At 40.0% G+C, this 6,000-nt stretch overlaps 1 pseudogene; it reads right to left on the reverse strand.

Annotated features, from left to right (window-relative positions):
- Positions 1-684: 684 nt before the first annotated feature.
- Positions 685-1,925, reverse strand: LOC123042782 (probable indole-3-pyruvate monooxygenase YUCCA10; annotated as a pseudogene).
- Between the last annotated feature and the right edge of the window lie 4,075 nt (positions 1,926-6,000).

Consider the following 6,000-nt stretch of genomic DNA (forward strand, 5'->3'; position numbering starts at 1 on the left):
ATGGATACCTTGGATCTCAGCCAATGGAAAACTTACTGCATACTGCAAACCCTGCGCTTCGGGCACAAAAACTGTGTCCACAACAGTTAAGGATACGTGTATCACGTAACCACAAATACATGTTCTAAATAGTAGTTTTCCGTCATATGGTGTTCTAAGTTTTAGTTTTAAGTTTCAAAATATGTTCACAAATATTTTTAATGATTCATAGTATGTTAGCTACCCCCATGCAGATGCACGGGATGATAACTAGTGCCATACTAAGACTAAATAGCACCACAGTACCGGCCATGGATGGATGTAGTGAACTATGCATTTATTTTAGGCTGATGTGATTACTACCTCCTACAGTTGTATGTTGATGGGGTAAACACGCCACAAGAGATTTTGGTATAGATAATAGAGTATTGAGCGCATGCCTTTTACACATGTAATTTCAAGTAAATAAAATATAATACACAATTGTAGGTTCAACCAAAATTAGAAATCTCTCCGCGTAATAATAGTACAAAGCCCTTGATTATAATATAATAGTACATCTCTCTTCGGGGCACAAATGAATCTTAAAATAAACATAAATTTACTTGTCTAAAAGCTAGATAGAAAGGTGACACAATGGATATATTTCTAAAAGAATCAACCTTCTAGCATGCTTGCCATGGTAAACTACACGTAAAAGATGATTTAACTTGACATAGAGTCCATCACAGATTTGATGTCATTAGCGATATTCTTGGCATCTGTTGCAATACCAGCTAATCCTCTCCTCGCCAACCCAGCACAGTAGAGCCCATTTTCACCTTTCCAATGATTCGGATATTTTTCGATGGGCAGTTCGTTGCCATTTAACATGCTCTCACCATTCTGGATTAAAAACACATAGACCTTGTTAGCAGATTTAATCTTGGTTACACCAAGAAAACAAACTCAGACATGTTCAAACACAAGCTATATTACCTTGAGCCACATATTTGTCGTGCTTTTGTAACCAGTTGCCAACACAATTGCATCAAATGACATTCTTTTACTGCATTGAAATTTAACTATGTTGCACTTGATCTTACTAATGCTCCCTTGAACCTTTAGGAGATAAAAAATACATTGATGACTTGGCATATCAAATCAACATATGTTATAAATTTGTGTCATGTCAAGGACATACTTACTTTGATGATGCCATTTTTGATCAATCCAACAGTCCCAACATCAATTACTGCAGATCGGCCTGTTTCTGATTTGAGGGTCATTGGACCCATTTTTGGCCTTGTGATGCCATGGTGTGACAGGTCTCCAAATATTAAATACGCTGCCATCACAAGGAGTTTATCCACTAGATTCAATGGAAGACGGTGAGCAAGTGACATCCCCAAACGAATTAATTCCTTTGTCATTACATGAATCTGCAACAACAAAACACGTCACACCTCTTTTGAAGTATGCATGATAAATAAATTTTCATAGAATTTCTTCTTTCAAGAAATAAATTTTTGTCATGTGGTTCCTCTAGTCTTTCAGTTGTTTGTGTGTGATATAAAACAGTCCATCTCTTTTTCTATGTGAAATACTTCGTATTAGTAAAACACTGAAAATTGCATCTCTTCTGTTAATAACTATACTAAGAATTTGCGTTCATGCACCCAGTGAAAATATATAGTGCACGTACGTACCGGGCTTCGTATAACAATCGATGTGTTGGCACCATGGGTCGCAAGGTCATAAGCAATTTCCATCCCGGAGTTGCCAGATCCAATGACCAATACATTCTTGCCAGAGTAGCTCTTGCCTGACTTGTAGCTTGAGGAGTGGATAACATCACCTGGAAAGTTTTCCAGTCCAGGGAACATTGGAATATTCTCTGCACTATTCTCACCACTTGCCACAACAAGAAACTTCGCCATGAACTTGACTGTGGTGCACTTTGACATGTCCTTTGCCACAATGGACCAAATTTTTTCATCATTGTCATATGTGGATGACTCCACGCTGGTGAGATACTTTAGTTGAATGTTGAAACGCTCAACATAGTCATCCAAGTACTTCACAAACAAGGTTTTTGGTATGTATGTTGGTGCATCTACAGGGTATGCCATGTGTGGCAACTCACAGAACTCCTTTGCGAGATGCAGCTTGAGGCGATCATACGCGCGGTTGTGCCAGAGTGACGCGCTACAGCTCTCGCGCTCGACAATGGCATAAGGAATTGAGAATTGGCTAAGGCATGCTGCCATTGCGAGGCCTGCTGGCCCAACACCAACAATCAACACTGTAACACCCTCCATTTCAAAGAGAAGACTTGACAAAGTTGTGGGATAAGTTCGGTGGTAGTCCAGTGTTTGTGTGTTTGCTCGATGAACATTGGAGGACATGCTCGTGTATGGGGGCATATATATACTGGCATCCTTCATGGGCAATCTGTTTTATGGATTGAGGGATGAAAAAGGTAAATATTTATTGAGGCCTAATCCTAGTGTGTAGGAGTATTTCCATCTAAAAATGGAGCCGTTGTTGGTTGTGAAAGCGTGTACTGCTAAAAATAGGTAGGAAACACACCGTTGATCGATTGTTGGTATTGGAAACTTATCGACCATCTTTTTTATGTGTAGATTAAAGATTCTTCATGTTTCTTTCCTTTCGCATCGTCACCAATGACAATTACTACTTTAATAATATTCAAGTGTTTCTTCCTCTTTGTATATGATATAGGATATGATAAGGATAAGTCTGATTTCCAAACACACATTTATAGGCAAAGTCCTATTTCATTTTCTCTAGTTAATATAATGTGGATGACAAAAGGAAACAATCATCTCAGAAGGATTTGTTACCAACCATGTTAACCGGTTTTGTCGGCTAGTTTTGCCTCTGGTTCAGTTGTAAGACAATCAGTTTTGGTTTTGCCTCCGGTTGAGTTGACGACCATTGCCATACCTTTGGTGTCAACACAACGAGCCGTTCGATGTTGTGAACAAAAAAGTGGAACTTTAGTTCAAATATTTGAAACCAGTTTTTTAAATATAAATTTGTTTCTATACTGAACACTCGTTTAATGTGAGGCCATATTTCAACTTTGGAATATTCATATTGTCCTATGCCTGAACATAATTGAACGCTCATTGTATTTTTAACTCTACACACCAGAGTGTGGATATATTTTGTTAAAAAGATAATAAACAAATTTACTGAAAATCAAAATTGTCAATCCTGTCTGGATGCGGTTTTGCAAACATGTCTGGTTCCAAACTGACTGACACAGATTAATCACAATTGTACGCAACTTCCATGCAAAACTGAACTGGAGAAGTGGATCACGTACAGTTCATCGGATTTTGATTTGCCTAACAGAATAATCCACTACCTTCTGTGGCTTACATTTAGCATGGCGCAAACCGCAGACTGAACCTATCAAACATATGATTACATTCGATTTACAACCGTCGAGTCCAAATGATTTCAACATCTGCCAGACTACCACTCTGCCTCCTGTAGTTGGATCTTCTAAAGACTTGTCTACTGGGTAGGTATATTTATGCCTTCCTCACATGAAGGAGCATGTGGTACAGACAAGTAACACCTTCTCTTCTTTCCCGATGGTCACTTCCCTTGGATCATTTTTGCTTGCGGAGGAACCCCCGCATTTCTCTGTGAAACTCCCCACTCACTATCAACCGCATCTTCTTCGCGTCCTCCCACAACAAGAACCAGTTATCCCTTGCGTGGTCACAACATTGGTGAAACATGTCCTACACAAATAAGCGGCACCCAGATGTAAGTATAGTGGTAATCAGACTACTAGAGTACAGGTTTTCAAATGTGTCCAAGCACCGTCCATCCGCAAGGAGCTGGAAGGGTTTGATGGGTGAAGGGTTTATTAATCCAACAGTCCCAACTCAATGGTTGTGGGTCGGTTGGTTTCTAACTTGAGGGTCATTCGACCATTTTTGGTTTTGGGCCTTGTGACGCCATATACCTCGATCGATCTCCAAATATGACATTTGCCGCCGTCACAAAGAGGTCACCCACTAGATTTAGTGAAAGAAAGTGAGCAAGTTTCATCCCAACTAAATTAATTCTCTTGTCATCACATGAATATGCAACCAAAAGACATGTCACGCCTCTTTTGAAGCATGCCTGATAGAACAAAATTTCATAGAATTTCTTCTTTCAATTGTTATTTTTTTGTCATGTAGTTCCTCTAGTCTTTTTGTTGTTTGTGCGTGATATAAAACAGTCCATCTCTTATATATGTGAAATACTTTCTATTAGTAATAAAACAGAAAAATGCATCTATTCTAGTGGTGACTATACTAAAAAAATGGTGTTCATGTACCTAATGAAAATATATAGTGCATTTAGTACATATCAGGCTTCGTATAACAATCGAAGTATTGGCACCATGGTCGCAAGGTCATAAGCAATTTATATCCAAGACTAGACGGATGGATACCTTGGATCTCAGCCGATGGAAAACTTACTGCATACTGCAAACCCAGGGCGCCTCAGGCACAACAAACTGTGTCCACAACATATAAGGATACAAGTATCATGTAACCACAAATACACGTTCTAAATAGTAGTTTTCCATCATATGGTGTTCTAACTTTTAGTTTTAAGTTTCTAAATCAGTTCACAGATATTTTTAATGATTTATTAGTACATCAGCTAGCCCATGTAGTAGCACAGGTTGATAATTTGTGCCATTCGAAGACTGAATAGTACGTGGAGGATCTCCTCCTGCTGCTCCTGCTGCTGCTTGAGGGCCTTGCGGAGGATCTTGGCACTGATGGAGGAGGGCATGAACTCCTCCTCGTCGGCCTGGTGGCGTTTGGCAGCGCCGGAGCGACGACGCTTCCCGGTGTCGGCCACCGTGTCGGCGTCGGCGCCGAGCGGCTGCCCTTGGGCTGCTTCTTGGAGGACTTGTGCTTCTTGCCGGTCATGGCCGCTGGCTCGGGCCTTGGTGGTGGTCTGCCGGGTAGGAGGGGGCGGCAGGGGACGGAGGTGGGGAGGGAGACGGCAGCACTGTGTAGTAAAACCCTAGAGGAGGAAGGAGGATGGCAGATTGACGGGTTTTGTTTCTGTGGACTTGTGGAGGCCTCGCTCGTCATTGCTGGGCCTGCTTGCTTCTTCTCCTTGCTTAAGCGGCCGGCCTATCATGTCATACTCAGGAGACTAGCCGAACAATGCCTCAGATTTTTTTGAATGATTTGAAGATTGCTCGAACAATGCATCAGTTAAATGTGCTATTTTTTAAAAGGGAAAACAGAATACAGAGATACACTCCGCCAATCCACGAGCATGTTAAGATCATATTTCAGTTACTGGTTATAGTTGCTTTTAGCTAATTCAAGTTTGGCATCAGCAATCTTTGCCATCCGAGCATATTTTGTCTTGGAAGTCAGTAAATTCCAATGAGTCATCGGTTGATACAAGTGATAGACAAAACTGGGAGAAGCTCATCCACTATATATGCTTTATTCTGTCAGTTCACATTGTAAAAAATGGTACTTAGGATTTCTTATTGTCTTGATTCAAATGATGTTCTATATATCCCATTGACACTTCTATAAATCCAATGTCGGTGTTTCTCCAAAAAGAAAACAAATGATTGCTTGTTATGCCTTCAAATATAATGAACATTCAGTATATATGCTAGTAGCCACCTTCTTAGTCATGTAAGTGCCTTATTTTTGAAATATATAATTGCGCATTTAAGTCAGATCTATATTATCTAGGTAGATGACTAGGATCTCTCTAGAAGTGCCAACTAGAAAACAAACCGACATTATGAGAGAAAAGGTCTACTTATTAGTTTCAACTTTAAAAAATATGACTATTAAGGCAGATTCCTTCAAATATTCCAAATACTCTGCTGATGATTTTTTTATTAATCCAACAGTCCCAACATCAATCACTATGGATCGGTAGGTTTCTAACTTGAGGGTCATTGTGATCCATTTTTGGTTTTGGTCCTTGTGATGCCATGCCTTGATAGGTCACAACGAG

Source organism: Triticum aestivum, chromosome 2B (genome assembly GCF_018294505.1).
Source record: "Triticum aestivum cultivar Chinese Spring chromosome 2B, IWGSC CS RefSeq v2.1, whole genome shotgun sequence".
Classification (NCBI taxonomy): domain Eukaryota; kingdom Viridiplantae; phylum Streptophyta; class Magnoliopsida; order Poales; family Poaceae; genus Triticum; species Triticum aestivum.